The sequence below is a fragment of the Pleurodeles waltl genome, chromosome 1_1 (genome assembly GCF_031143425.1).
Source record: "Pleurodeles waltl isolate 20211129_DDA chromosome 1_1, aPleWal1.hap1.20221129, whole genome shotgun sequence".
Taxonomy (NCBI): Eukaryota; Metazoa; Chordata; class Amphibia; order Caudata; family Salamandridae; genus Pleurodeles; species Pleurodeles waltl.
In genome coordinates, this window is record NC_090436.1 from 136,013,028 (window position 1) to 136,028,523 (window position 15,496).

The window sequence follows — 15,496 nt, forward strand, 5'->3', positions numbered from 1 at the left end:
CACCACAAAAGCATTAAAGGTTGCTAAGTGGAAAACATCGGGAGCCAACTTCTTATACCATATAAAAGCTTTGCGAACAGCAGTATAAGGTTCCAATCTCTGATCTACTATATCAACACCACCCATGTGCTTATTATATTCTAAAATGCACACTAGTTTGCACACTTCATCAGCCTCACCCCAAACAGTCACAATACTTTCATCATGGATGGTAGTCAGCATGTAGACATCTCTCCTGTCTGCAAATTTCACAGATAGAAGTTCATCACTTCGCAAAGCACTGCACCATAAAGTTTTTACAAACAAGTTCTCTGCCAAGTTCCAACACAATTTTCCCACTAACTCCGAAAGTAGATGGACAAACGGGGGGGGGTCCAATACTGGAATCCCTACCAATGTGCACCCTGAAGTTATAGACATACCCAGTCCTAATTTCAGACAGCATATACATCATAATTCCATAACTTCCTAGGAATGTATGGCCTAAAAACCAAAGGACCCTTGAACAGGACCAAAGCATTGTCCACAGATATTTCTTCCCCTAGAACATAGTTTTCTGAAAACTGGTCTACAAAGTGATCAAGAACAGGCTGAATCTTAAAAATACAGTCTCAATCAGGGTGATCTTGTGGCAAAGCTGAAGCATTATCAGCAAAACACAGCATTCGAAGCAGAAGCAAATACCAATCACAACTCATGGTTGCAGAAAATATAACCGAGGCCATCAAAGGACTAGTGGACCAATATGAAGATAGCGATGGCTTCCTTATCAAGTCAATCAAAAAAGTTAAACCCTAGAACTGCTTCAACTCATCCAGTTTTGTGGGAGTCCACCGGCTAGCTCTGGAGTAGGGTTTAAGTCTGGCACTGTTGTTCATCAAATACTATTCAGCATACAAATTAGTCTGCTCAACAATCTCAATCAAAAATACATTGTCCATAAACAACTGAAAGAAAATTACAGGCAAAAAGTGTTCCGTATTCACTCTGCGACATCAGTAACGACAGGCAACGCTGGCTGCAGCATGTTCAGGGAAGCCTAGAGTTCAGCTCAAATGGGAAACTTTGCAGCCCCAGATGCCTCTTGCTGCACTACCGGCACACCATTGTCTTCCTCAAAAACAGGCACTTCATCCCCACTGAGAGTGGCTTCTTCATCAGATGATTCCTCTAAGCCAGAATATTCACTGCCAGAGTCTTGCACTTCCTCCTCTGCTTCAGATGCAGAGTCCGTCTCATAATCATGGTCAGAGGAAGATTTGCAAAGCATACTAAAAACCTGATGAGTGGTAATCCTGCAGCTAGCCATAATCCTTACTAATAAAAGCAATGTATCAAATAAATCAACGATAACACAGTGTAAAATAAGTAATAAACAAAGTGTGGCCTTATCACAAAGACCTAATTAGTCAAAAAATAATACCACTCACTTGCCAGAGACAGCTAGACTCACCTACTCTGCACAGACACAGCAAGCATCAATGATATCCCACTAGAAAGAAAAAAACAAAAACAAAAATACTCGCATGACAACACAATATGCATCGTGCACAAATGCAAGGAGAATTTCACACACAATCAACAGAAGCTAAGCATGTACAAAAAACTTTTTCTTACCAAACACATACATCTACACAAATTGCAGATCAATCACAACCAGGAGTTGCAGCAAAGGAAATCAAAAGTTTTGCACTAGAATAAAAAGGAGAAATAAAATATTACAATCACAAATGCAAACTATGACAAGAAACAAAACAGTTAACATTATAAAACACACAAACATCCCCTGGTGTCTAGTGGCTTTCTGCCCCCCTTGTGGCCAGATTGGACTAAAAATATGGACAATCTGCCCTGGGGGGGAGGGTGAGGGGAGAGGTGGAGTGAAAATGGCCAAAAGCATACCAATGCTTCACTAAACGGTCCCATGGAGTCACCCCATAACATATCAAAAAGAAAATCCCTGGTGTCTAGTGGGTTTGCCCAAGGGGTTGCTCCACGCAAATTTATCAAATAAAGTCTCTAGTTCCTAGTGGGTTGTGACCCCCCTGGGGGGCAGCTCAGCCACAAAAATGTCTGATCTGCTCGTGGTTGGGGGCAGAAACCTGGATAAATTACTGCCCCAAGGGAGCAACCCTTGCCTAATAGGTCGCTCCCCTAAAAAAAGTATGCAGAAAAAAAATCTCTAGTGGTCAAGTAGGTTTCAACCCCCCCCCCCTCCCCAGGGGTAGATCGGCCAATCTGCACCCGGGGGGGAAACATGGATCGATAATTGTCCCCAAGGGAGTGACCCTTGCCTAAGGGGTCGATCCCCTAAAAACAAAATGCAGACAAAAATCCCTGGTGGTCTAACGGGTTTCGACCCCTCTCCCCGGGGGGGCAGATCGGCTAAAAAAATGGAAGGAAAAAGAAAGATTGGCCAAAAATGGCTGATCTACACCCCCCAGGGGGGGCTGAAACATGGAGGGGCCCTTGTTCAAGGGATTGCTCCCCTCACAAAAAAAAATCCCTGGTGGCCCTGTAGTGGATTCCTGCTCCACAACCGCACCCCTAATCGCGATCGTGGAGCAGAAATCCACTCCAAACAGGCACAGGAGGAAAGGAAAAATGTTCCTTTCCCCCTGTGTCTGTTTTCCTCCTCACCACCCCCTCCCCCGTCCCCAGAGAAGGACTTACCAAAAGGAATGCCTCTCCCAAAGGTTCGCACGCCAACATCATCAGATCGCCATCAGGGGCATTGTGAGGGAGTTCAAATGGGTGACCCACGGGGGAGCACCAGCAGTTCCCCCGTGGGAGGATGAGAGGACGGAATAGTTCCGTCCACAGCACATGTCCACCGCGGTTGAGGATGGAATCATACACATCAATACACATTGCTGCTAAGGTCTGTCTGACTGCTTTTGTGCCAAGCTACCGGAGGGCGAAGCACAGGATAATTCAGTGACTTTTAACCCTTACCAGGATTGTGGCTGTGGCTTGAAAAGGGCTCATACTCCCCCAACCAACAACCCAATTTATCACAGTTACAATCTGATGCACAGTGCCACCATGTAAAAATCCAAACCACATTCCAGGTGAAATTACTCCTGTTCAAATACTGTGCCAGTTTATAACACCAGCCATTGTTTCCATGCCAGGTAATTGCCCTTTAATAGATTCTTGCCAGAAAATCTGAACTGATGGCATTATATGCCAGTGTTCTGTGATCATATGATTTAACACATCCAATAAATAATAGAAATTTTTCTCAAATATTCAAAGATTCTATCAATTATATGTTAGGCTTCTGTTGAATTATTTTAGGGGTTCTGTTTAACGTTAGGCTGCTCAAGGTATCAGTGATTGAAAGATGAACCTCAAATACGTCAGAGTTGTGCTTAATGTGCCAGTCTGTGGGTGGTGATCAGTATATTTCAGACAAGTGCACTTCTGCTCGCTGTGGTTAGAGGGAGGGAAGTTGTTGACTAACCTCTCAGGATGACCCGGAGGCCGATCAAGATAGTAGGACATGTACATATTATAACCTTAATATTACTGGTTGTACAGGCTTTGAAGATGCATTGTTCATAATTTTACCAACATGATGCCCCACATATTGAAAACATATTTTACTGTGCCAGTACCCACATTGCACACAGTGGATAACACATACCCTGTCAAGGCAGTTTCATATCCACAAATTACCCTTTCTTTCTCCACTTATGAGCATGTAAAACAACATTACCGTACAATTTGCAATGAGTAGGAATCTGCCTCTTTTGTGTGATTTTATTTATTTTTATTTTATAGATTTAGATGCCATTTGGATCTTTGTGAAGGGAGAGTCTGATTACCAGCCCTCTTTGTGTGTTGTACACTAATTGTTTTATTTGACTTTAGTACATATTAAAATGCAATACAACTGTGCAAAGTGGCATACAATACACATACCGTTTGTGTGGTGCAGTAAGGTATTCCGTACCTAAGAGGCTGAAACATGACATATGAGGTAAAAACAGCAATGTCCTACTGTGGCTTATGCCTTAAAACTGAAATGTCAATCCAACCCATGTTGGATTTTGGTTAAAAAAAAGTCTAGCATTATACAAGTCAACTGTGAGTGTACCTTTCAGTAGAAGGGTTTGATTTCAAAATGCACAAATTTAAGTGCATACACATCAGTGCCACTGACCTGATGGCATAGGAAACAGGCCTGGCAGACCTGTGTTCTCCATAAATTCAACATCAAGTATTGTATACGTTGGATTAGGTTTACATTCTTCATACAAATAAGACTAGGTAGAAGCTGCAAACTGTATTCCTGTGGCATTTTATTCAAGAAATGAAGTAGAGGCTACCACAAGGCCACCCCCAGAGAGCTAGGAAGGCTTACTTCACCAAACACATACTTGAGTCATCCAATCAGATGACAGAAACTGTCAACATCTACTAGGATCTATGCACTTAGATGCCTTGAAAACAAGGCATATATATCTCAACAACAATACAAGTCCTCCTTAAAGTCTTTGAGTCCAAAATTGGCAAAATCCACCAATATGTCACCAGTGACTCAGAAATGTCTCCATTCCCTACATCGGTAAAATTCACTTTCATCACCTTCAAGCATTAGGGCTAGCCTTCATAACAAAAGTGTCCAGAGGATACAACTATTACTATTATCAACACCTCCCTTCTTATAGGCACTGTTTCTGATCCCTAGAAGCACTCCATCATTGTCCACTTCTGACAAAACTATCTGTTGTCCCAAAACACTGGCCAACTACTGACCGATTCTCAAACTCTCTTCATAGTGTTCTAATTGAAAGGGAGGTGACAAGACAACTCCAAATGTATATGGCACTTGCACACCTTTTTCACAACCCCAAATCTGGTTTCCACACTGGCAGGGGTACTGAAACAAAATTGGCTGGCATCAGAGAAATGCTCCTGTTGTCCTTGAACATCAAGACTGCCCTCATAGTCAGTGACATTTCTGCTGCATATGAGACTGTTGATCATGCTAATCCGCAGGAAAGGCTCAAATCTTGAGCAGGCATATATGACTCCTTGTGGCAATGCATTTAATTTTTCTTCACCAATTTCTGTAAAAAATCAGGTTTAAATACATACAATTGTCCACTATCACAGTGTCTTTTCACATGTGTCAAAGATCATCCCTATCATGACTTACTTTTTTATGTCTACTGATACACCTCCTTGAGCAGTGTGAGTTTAACATCCAAATGTCGCTGACAATGCAAAAATCCATATGTGCTTGAAAACTAGTAAATCAAGCCACCCAGCATTTCTTTATGTTTGGCTCATATGTTCTGTTGAAAAAGAGCTTCTTGTGCACAAACAGTGCAACATCAAGATTCTGTTGGAAGAAGAGCTTCTTGTGCATGAATAGTGCAAAAAAAGAGTCTAGTAATCAAAACCACTGAAAACCGCCCCTCTACCCTTTGTCTTGCATTCAGTCCTGAATGCCTTTCTGCCCAGCTCATTAAAAGTAAGGAATCACGAAAAATATAACTTTTGTTCCTGAAATGAACAAACTGGGAAAGGATGTAAACTTGCTGATCTTCCTCTTGTAAGAAATCTCACTGTAGACATTGTCAACAAAATCAAACTGGCAGATCAACTTAGTATGTCTTGACTACCACAATTTGATCTACCCTAGCCTCCTCAAGAAACGTATTTCCAGGCTCCAAATACATCAGGACCAGGCAGCAAGAATGTACCTCACCTATATTACGGGAGACCACCTCAAACCAGCTCTTCCTTGATTATCAGTAGATGGCAAGATTAAATATAAGGTCTTGTGCACCATCCAAAAAGCATGTATGGGCAAAGTCCCTGCATAGCTAACAATCAATCAAAAAGATGAATGACCAGGTCAGATCAGTGATCTGTGATCTAGACTCTGAAATAACCTAGACCTGCACTTTTAAGACTCCAGACCCAATCACATGTGGTTTAGGAAATAACTTGAAAACGTGTCTATTCAGGATGGCTATTAATTGAGCACAATAAAGAAGCAATATCATAAGCAACAGATTTTGAACCTTGACGGATCATACTTCAACTCCCGCATCTGCAAGCACTATTGTTCCCTTCCTAGTGATCTAAGGTAATGGCAAACAACTTGCAGGGCATGACAAACCTATAAATAAAAATATAAAAGAAAATTAGTCTTTCACAGAAATAGATTTTTAGCACAAATATCAAAAGAATACTTTTACAAATGTTGTCATCCTTTGATATTCCTTCATCAGCCATTTGTTAGATGCTGGAAGCTACCTGTAGTACACTGGTTTTCTGTCAGATGGATGGAAAAGAGGGGTGGTGAAGCCCCTGTTATTAATGTCAGTCCCAAGATATTTGAGAATTAACACCCAATTACACTTCTTCCTGCTCTAAGGAAGATGACTGAGAGGATTGTAGCTTAACAATTTGTCTTATATTTAGCAGAATCAAATTATCCTAATCTCTTGCTACTAAGTTTAGTCTTCGCAGAGGTACAAAAACACCTCTGGCTCTATTACTCGATGAACTAAGACAAATGATGGACCAGGTGGAGTCAGGGCTGTGTTGCGAGTAGATTCACCCTTAGTCTTTGACACTGTGGCTCATGGCATCCTACTGAACAGATGTAAAAAAAGAAATTGAATAAGAAAGTTCATATTAGAAGGGTTTCCATTTTTTTTTTAAATCATACTCAAATGGTAGCACCTCTATCAGCAGAGGGCCCTCCATTTGGGCATAAGAGTGTTGCCCCCCCACCATCCCACCTCCCCCCCACTGCCAGTGCCACAAAAGGTGAAAAAGAAATGGTAATAAATTGAATTTATTTCCATTTTACGTTTCCCTTTCCCCAGCCCAAGCTGTGTTTGGGGGCGGGGCCACTGCTGCTGACCGGCTGCAGGAGAATGGTGCTCACTCCACCAGTTCACAGTGGGGTATGGCCAGCCTGACATGCAGTGCAAACCTCTCCAGAAGATTAGGGGCAGACCGCTCCAGCCAATCCTGGTGGTGCTCTTATGCTGCTAACATTGTCTGCAGCATTAGTGCAGCATTCATGTTGGCATTGAGAACTGTTGCAGCCTGCAGACCAGCACTGAGGGACTGAAGCAGGAGGCCCAGAGGCGAGCAAGTGCATGCAGTGGCTGAGTACATTTTTATGTTATTCTTTTTAATGCACGGATGCACTGATTTGTACTGCCTGCAACCTCAACGCCGGAATTCCTTGTCATGGTTTGTTATCAACTATGTTTATAACGATCCATGACTGACACCTTTGGCGTTGACCAGCTACCGCTGGTAAGTGGCTGTTCCTCAAATATGGGGGGTGGCAGCTGCCAATAACTTCCGCTATTCTGCTGGTCAGCCAGGAAGTAGCCTATAAAATGTGTGCCCCACAGCTAGCTGTCATGTAATTTTCTCCAACTGATTGGTAATAAAACGGAAACACTATTGATAGGCAATAAAATGGAGATATGGTAGAATTATTTTTGGCCTAGCTCTATGGGAAATTTTCCTCGACTGACACTTGAGAATTAAACCCTGCAGATTCTCCTAGACTCATCAGTGTCATTAGGACCTCGGATTAATGCAGTGACTTCTTCCATCTTTTTTCAAAAGAAACTGTTTAAAAATACTTCAATTTTTACCTACTAATACACAACTTCAAAGAGTGCAAAGTTTTTCACTATTTATGATCTGTCGACCGTAAAGAAACGATCATATCTGCCTTCATTTGCACTTGTGTCCTGTAATCCAGAGGATCATTTTTAAGACACTGTGGCCCTCATTCTGACCTTGGCGGGCGGCGGAGGCCGCCCGCCAAAGTCCCGCCGTCAGATTACCGTTCCGCGGTCGAAAGACCGCCGCGGTAATTCTGACTTTCCCGCTGGGCTGGCGGGCGGTCGCCTTCAGACCGCCCGCCAGCCCAGCGGGAAAGAGGCTTCCACGATGAAGCCGGCTCGGAATCGAGCCGGCGGAGTGGAAGCTGTGCGACGGGTGCAGTTGCACCCGTCGCGTATTTCACTGTCTGCGCAGCAGACAGTGAAATACATGTAGGGGCCCTCTTACGGGGGCCCCTGCAATGCCCATGCCAGTGGCATGGGCACTGCAGGGGCCCCCAGGGGCCCCGCGACCCCCCCTACCGCCATCCGGATCCCAGCGGTCTGACCGCCGGGATCTGGATGGCGGTAGGGGGGGTCGGAATCCCCGCGGCGGTGCAGCAAGCTGCGCCGCCGTGGAGGATTCAATGGGGCGGCGGTACACTGGCGGGAGCCCGCCAGTGGTGCCGGTCCGACCGCGGCTTTACCGCCGCGGTCGGAATCCCCATTGGAGCACCGCCGGCCTGTCGGCGGTTTCCCCGCGGTCCTCCGCCCTGGCGGTCAAAGACCGCCAGGGTCAGAATGACCACCTGTGTCTGATGCACAAGGTTTATTATAAGATTGAAAAATGCTCTCTGTCCTTATGTTATGGACTTTACATTGCTTCAAGATCTTTGCATTCAGCATCAGTTTCATTTTCTTGCACCCTGTATCTGGAAAGCTCCTCCACTTTATTAGTCCTAAACAACGGAATAATCTACTGATGGGAATTAAAGATATTTCTAGTTGAGCTTCATTTAGGAAAGAATTAAATACTTAACTATTCTGCCTAATAAAGGTAGCTCGCACACTGTCAGAAGGGTATTTGTTTACCTAGCGCCAAGATGCCTTGTTGGGGTACAAATGCTTTAAAATATTTTTTTTCTTCTAGTTACTTGTAATTAGGGTTTGGGTGTGCCTGAGACAAAGACCTTCTGACTCACTTCTCTACAGTGTGTATTGGCTTTCAGGAAAAGAAGATGCCTTGATTGAAGGAATTGAAAAAGAAGGGTCAATCGAAACCTTCTTCGAGGGAATTTGTGAGAGGAATTTAGCTACAAAAAGGCAGATCCTAGCAAACATATGGCAAAGAAAGAACAATAACGGCAATCATTATGAAAAATGTATTGCCACAAAAAGCCAGAAAATCCCTCAGGGAGGGATATGAGATAGGAGAGGCAATTGGAAAATCACAACTATGCGGGGGCCAAATGTTCTGCTTAATTTTGCATTTATTGCACTGGCCACATATTAGACCCTATGATGCATACTTTGCAGATTCAAAACAATATATATTTCTTCAATGGATCACATAAATGTTCCATATGTTTAGCACCACAGCAACAGAAATGATATTAACATTTGCTAGGCAGTATTAATGCCCCCACTTGAGGGTCTAGGAAAAGGCTGTTGAATGCAGCAAGATACAAAATACTGAAATATTTTAATGTAATTCAAACTGACTGACAATAACAATTTGCTTCGTTGTCATGCAATATGTCATTATTGTGCAAATTCACGAAAACAGTATTCTCAAAAAAGTTACTGCTTCAAGTGGACACTTCGGCCCATATTTAGGGTCTTTTGGTGCCGGGCAGCAGAGCAAGTCACCTTTCTGCGCTGCCCTGTTCCTGTGGGAAAGGGCAGGAATGCGCTGAATCTGTGGCATACAGCGCATTCCTGTCCTTTCCCACTCTGCTGGCGCCGTTTCAGCAGTCTAGCACCAACTCAGACACCCTTGCACAATGGTTCAAGGGTTCCTGTTTTGGTAGCAGGATTGTTTTTGTGCAGGAAGGGACACTTTCCTTCACAAACACAATCCTGAGAGGCACTTTTCTTTTTCTACGTGTGCTGCAGAATGAGGGAAAATATTTCTCCTTATTGCGCCTCCCCTGGGAGACGTAAGGTTTTGACGCATCGCCAAGTTTACAAGGTCTTGTAAATCTGGCGGTGGGTCAAAATCCATGGTTGTTGCGTGGGAACACCCACCACAATGCCCATGGAATGCCTAGCTTGTGCAGAGTAAGGCAACTCAGCGATTTGTGCTGCCTTGCCTTCCTCCATACCTATGAGAACTTTCAGAGCCACGCAAAGTGAGTAGCATTAGGCTAAGTTAGAACAAACTTAGTTTTAGGCTAAGTCAGAACAAACCTCCTTTATCTTTCCGCTACACTACAACTCTCAACTCATGTCACACTGTCCTCCTCCCTCCCACCTGCACATCCCATGCACATCTCTCACATACAGCTTTACGTACCCTCCTTGAGTCTAGATCAATTATACTAATTTTCGCACAATATAACTCTCCGGTATACTATCCCCATATCCAGTGCATTGGAAGCAACAGCTGGAGCAAGAGTAGCCTTAGCTGTGACAGGTGACTACCCTGCTATCAATTTCACAATCACACTACAGAAAATGTTATATCTTTATTTGTTCTTCATATATGTTAAAACAAAATGTACTCAACGCATACTTATTTCGTAATTGAATAGTCTCTAACCTTCTCATCCATATCATCATCTTTTACTCTGAAGCTCTTGTGTTATCACCCCATCCACCACATTACACTTCCTCCTCTTGTGCTTCAATAGTGCACCAACATGACAATAAATGGATCGTAGGGCCTTATCAGTCGAAAGCCGCATCTCACCTTTCTCTCTGCACACATGTAAGGATAGTTAACATATTATTCCATAGCATAAAGTAGAATTCATGTTCTTCATGTGTCAAATAAGTTTCTAATAGGTGAATTGATATATCTAATAATGTTTCAGTGCTTAAGTCACTAATACAATTGTGCAGCTTCATTGTTAAGCATATGTATATCTTCCCACCCTCAATTGTTGAGTTATGCTCTCTGTTACAATACCTAACACTCTGCATGGTTTCTCAGTTCCCAAAATAACTTTAAAAGAAGAGGCACTTTTGGAGTAAGTGAACTTTAATTAAATATTCAACATGTACTTAAAAATCACCCCAGTCCACTCTGCTTTCATCCGCTCAGTTGACCATTCCAAAATAGAGCCTCCACAATATGACATAGAATTGATATAAAGAGTAGACCGACTATTGACAGGATCACACCAGCATAAATATTAACATATATATGCAACTGCTGAATACTACATTTAGTTTTCCTCTTTTTCATTTTTTTAATTAAATGTAACATTTCCTTAAACAAATATATAAGATAGCAAATATCAAAGATGAAAACCAAACAAAAACAATTCACATTAAATACAATGAATGTCCACATAATGTACTATACTTTTTTGTGTTAAATAAAAAGAAAACATGTCAAAGCAAAAATACTTTAAATACATAAATCTCTCAAACTGTAATATTCTAATGATATCTCAAAGGTAGCTTGTGAGACCTGACACTCCTTTTAACAGTTGTTTCAAGGAGTGCAGTATCAGCACCTCTGTTTACATCTGCCTGTCCCTCACTGGGCACATTGGTATTTTTTAATCCTGGTGCAGATACATTTTGTCTCATGGATATTTGTTGCCCATCAAAATGCATATCTTTAGGTTCTGCTGTGATCTTAGCTATCTTCCCTAATCCACCAGTTTCATCCATTCAATACTTTGAGTCACCCTTCTTGACAAAACTGGGTATTTTGATGTGTCCCCAGTCACCCACTGTTATATGAACATTTCTCACATTTCTGTTCTTATCATAGTATGTTTTTGTCTGTATTGAGCTTTCTTAACATTAGATCAAATACAGAAGTCAAGACTTCCTTAGATGCTTGGTTTTTCAAAAATGTAGACATCCAAGCATGTCTAAATAGAGTGGCTGTTTTTCTTCCTTTAAGAGCTTCAAATGGAGAAATTCCCATGCTCGAGTGGGGTGTGGTTCTGTAGGAACCATAGAATGCTTTGTACTGCAGCTTCAATCACACACCCTTTATCTAAAGCCCATTGTACACATTCACCTAAAACACAATTGAAGCGTTCAACTAAACCATTAGTTTGTGGATGGTATAGAAAACTCTTCAAATGTCAATCGCACTTTCCTTCAAGAAAACTTCTACTTCAGTGGATACAAATTGCACCCTATTGTCCGAGACCAGTTCTTTTGGAAAACCATCACACGTGAAAATATCTTTGAGAAAAGTCACTACAAGTGTAGAATTGGGCTCACTTATAAACTTTACATGTGGCAATTTGGAATAGTAATCCACCAGAACATATGCAAACCTTAACTTTTGTGGAAGTAAATTAAATGGTCCTACCAGATCAATCCCAATTTCTTCCTATGGATACGAAAGACATTTTAAGGCTTCAATGGAGGCATGCATGTTGTCATAGACTTCTCACAAGTGGCAAAAATTGGGCAACCCCTGATTAATGAATCAAGGTCCTTGTCAATTTCTGGCCACCAATAGTACTCCCTTACCCTCCTTTTGGTAAGAGTGGAATCCAAATGTCCCTCATGTGCACTTTTCAAGATGCCATGCCTAATGACCAAAGGGAGTACTAGTTTATCACTTCTCATTAGTACTCCATCTTCAATTGTTAATTGATAAGAAACCTTGAAAAATGGTTGAGAGTTTAAATCTAAAGCCTTCTCATGGGGCCATCCTTCCTTAAAATGAGTCATAACTATATACAACAGTGCATCATTTTATGAAGCTTCCTTCCATTCTGTTTCTGAGAAAGAACTAGTATACTCAATTTCTACAGCTACAATCAAACAATGTTCATCATCTGTGTTATCATCTTCCTTATCATTTTCCTTAGCAGGATAGCTAGATAGGTAATCAGCCCACACATTATTCCCGCCCGATATATGAACCACTGCAAAATCAAACTGTTACAATCTAGCAGCAAATCTTGCAATCCTTGGAGTGCTACTTATAACTTTACTACCATTGAGAATAGCGACAAGAGGTTTGTGGTCTGTTTAAAGAATAACATTTCTGCCCCAGTGATAGCATTTAAATTTTTCGATGGCCCACCAGCATGCCAATTGTTCTTTTTCTATTACAGAATAGTATATTTCATTTTCTCTAAGCACTCTTGAAGCAATGGTTTGTTCTTGCTCACCAATAACTAGAGAGCGTTGCCGTAGTCCAGTCTGCTGCTGACGAGGGCCTGGGTGACTATCCTTCTGGTTTCGGTGGGGATCCATCTGAAGATCTTGCGGAGCATGTGGAGGGTGTTGAAGCAAGAAGATGAGACGGCGTTGACTTGCTGTGTCATGGTGCGTAACGAGTCCAGGATGAATCCTAGGTTGTGTGTGTGGTTGGTGGGCATCAGTGCAGTTCCTAGAGTTGCTGGCCACCAGGAGTCATCCCAGGTGGAGAGGTTGGAGCTGAGGAGGAGGATCTCCGTTTTGTCTGAGTTCAGTTTCAGGCGGCTCTCCATCCAGTTGGCGATGGCCTTTATTCCGTCATGGGCGTTGGTATTGGCGGGGTCCTTGGTGAGTGAGAGGATCAGCTGGGTGTCATCGGCGTAGGAGATGATGTTGAGGTTGTGTGATCGAACGATGTTGGTAAGCGGTGTCATGTAGACGTTGAAAAGGGTTGGGCTGAGGGAGGATCCTTGGGGAATGCCGCAGATGGTCTTGGTGGCTTCAGATAGGAAGGGAGGGAGGCGGATTCTCTGGGTTCTGCCGGAGAGGAAGGAAGTAATCCAGTTCAGGGCTTTGTGGCGGATCCCTGCGTCGTGGAGGTGTGTGCGTAGGGTGTGGTGGCAGACGGTGCCGAAGGCAGCCGAGAGGTCTAGGAGGATGAGGGCCGCAGTTTTGCCTCTGTCTAGCATGGTCCTTATTTCGTCAGTGGTGGCGATAAGGGCGGTCTCTGTGCTGTGGTTGCTACGGAAACCAGATTGCGATGTGGCCAGGGTGTTGTTGTCTTCAAGGAAGCGGGGTAGTTGACTGTTGATGATCTTCTCGATGACCTTCACCAGGAAGGGGAGGAGGGAAATGGGCCGGTAGTTCTTGAGGTCTCTTGGGTCTATTGACAATGTTGGGAGCTGTTAATGATCATTTGGAGTTGGGGGGTGATGATGGAGCTTGCTTTGTTGAAGACGTGGTGAGGACAGGGGTCAGAGGGTGAGATGGAGTGAATGGTGCCCATGGTTTTGATGGTATCATCATCGTTCCAGGAGAGCAGGAGGTTCGTGTGGCTGGGGTCCAGTGAGTCGGGGGATGTGGTGACAGCGACTGTTGTGGGGGTCGAGGTGTTAAAGCTGTTGTGGATGTCCGTGATCTTTCGGTGAAAGGAGGTGGAGAGGGAGTCGCAGAGGTCTTGCGAAGGTGGGGTGTCGTTGGATCAGGACCTGGGGTTGGTGAGTTTCTTAACGATGTTGAAGAGCTCTTTGCTGTGGTGTGCTTTGGTGTCAATGCGTTCCTTGTAGGAGGATCTCTTGGTGGTCCGGATGAGCTGGTGGTGCTTGTGGATGGCGTTCTTGAGGGCAGTGTGGTTGATCTCTGTTTGATATTGGAACCACTTCTTCTCGAGTTTTCGGCACTCCCATTTGGAGGCCTTAAGTTTGGCGGTGAACGAGATAGCCTTAGTGCTGATGCGGTTGTTGGAGGGTTTCTTCATCGGGGCGAGGGTGTTGGCGCAGTCGTCTATCCATTGTCTGAGGTTGCGGGTGGCTGTGTTGGGGTTGGCGGTGATGGGTGGTGGGGCTCGGGCGAGGATGGATATCAGTTGGTCTTCAGTGACCTTGTTCCAGCTGTGGTGGTGGATCTGTTGTGGGTGGTGGTGCATAGTGGGTTTTTTGAAGGTGAAGTGGATGCAGCGGTGGTCAGTCCAGTGGAGTTCGGTGGTGTGGCTGAAGGTGACGTGGATGCTGGCCGAGAAGACGGGGTCCAGCGTGTGGCCGGCGAAATGGGTGGGTGTCGTGACGAGTTGTTTGAGATCGAGGTTGGAGAGGTTGTCGAGCAGGGTGGTGGAGTTGCTGTCGTTGGTGTTCTCGAGGTGAAAGTTCAGGTCGCCGAGGAGGATGTAGACCGTGGACGCAAGGGCGTGAGCGCTGATTGCATCGGCGATGGAGTCACTGAACTGGGGCCGGGGCCCAGGGGGTCTGTAGACTAGTGTTCCTCTGAGGGTGGTGTTGGCATCGATGTAAATCTGGAAGTGTAAGTGTTCGGCGGCGTCCAGGGCGTCTTCGGTGTCAGTCGAGATTCTGATGGTGTTCCTGTGAACTATGGCGATCCCTCCTCCCGGTCTGTTGATGCGGTCTCTGCGGGTAATCTTGTACTCGTCCAGGATGGCAATGGCGATGTTGGGTTCTGAGGAGGGGGTCATCCAAGTTTCGGTTAGGAAGGTGACGTCCGGGAAGGATGAGATGAGTAGGTCCCAAAGTTCGATGGCGTGCTTGTGGACGGATCGGGTGTTGAGGAGGATGCATCTGAGGTGGTTGTGTTTGGTTCTGGCGAGAGGGGCAGTGAATCAGGGGCTGGTAAAGCTGCAATTCTTGTTGTTTGATATTGTTGAATACGTTTACACAGTCAGAATTCCACAAAAATTCAGTTTGGCTTTTCAACAAATTTGAAATCAGTCTAACCATAGTAGCAACATTTTCAATGAACCTTGAATAGAACTCAGAGTCCAAGAAAAGATTTGACACCCATTTAATCCTGGGGAGGAGGTGCATTCTTTATTGCCTCCACTAAAG